Raw genomic sequence first — 1,007 nt, 5'->3', positions numbered from 1 at the left:
CCGAAAGCCTGATCAGTAACCCTACTTGTGTAAAAAAAAAAAAAAATCAAAGTGAAACTGTGACTAGTTTTTGAATGAATTAGAATTCCAATTTTGGAAGCACTTCGTTTTTAATAGTTCAGCAGACAAAATAAGAACTCCTTTTCTCGTATTGTAACTGCTGTGAAGAATGTTTTAAAGGGCGTTTTGTGAGTTTACGGGTCACCACTACAAAACAGACGTCGGTACGGACAAGGTTGGAAACTTGTCCTCAACAAACTTGCACATTGTACCAGCGGGGACACAGCTCTGGCGTCTAGCACTGGCGTCTAGCACTGGCGTCTGGCACTGGCGTCTAGCACTGGCGTCTGGCACTGGCGTCTAGCACTGGCGTCTAGCTCTGGCGTCTAGCACTGGCGTCTAGCACTGGCGTCTAGCACTGGCGTCTGGCACTGGCGTCTAGCTCTGGCGTCTAGCTGATACCTTATCTACTTTTTGTTTGGTCGTTGATCGATGTTGTTGTTGGAACACCGGGGTCTTGTGGTGTAGCGGACACGCCCTCCTCGTCCCATGTACAAGACCCGTGTTCGATTCTCTTGTTTGGAGAATTTATATCGAGTATCTTTGTCTGTCTGCTGGGACGTTGTATCCCTCTATACTCTATGTCTGTCTGCTGGGATGCTGTATCCCTCTCTGTCTGTTTGCTGGGATGTTGTCTCCCTCTATGTCTGTCTGCTGGGATGTGTATCCCTTTATGTCTGTCTGCTGGGATGTTGTATCCCTCTGTCTGTCTGCTGGGATGTTGTCTCCCTCTCTGCTGAGATGTTGTATCCCTCTCTGCTGGGATGTTGTATCCCTCTCTGTCTGTCTGCTGGGATGTTGTATCCCTCTGTCTGTCTGCTGGGATGTTTTATCCCTCTGTGTCTCTGCTGGGATGTTGTATCCCTCTGTCTCTCTGCTGGGATGTTGTATCCCTCTGTCTCTCTGCTGGGATGTTGTATCCCTCTGTCTCTCTGCTGGGATGTTGT

Source organism: Aplysia californica, unplaced genomic scaffold (assembly GCF_000002075.1).
Source record: "Aplysia californica isolate F4 #8 unplaced genomic scaffold, AplCal3.0 scaffold00910, whole genome shotgun sequence".
Lineage (NCBI taxonomy): Eukaryota > Metazoa > Mollusca > Gastropoda > Aplysiida > Aplysiidae > Aplysia > Aplysia californica.
Note: the sequence above shows the minus strand (reverse complement) of the source record.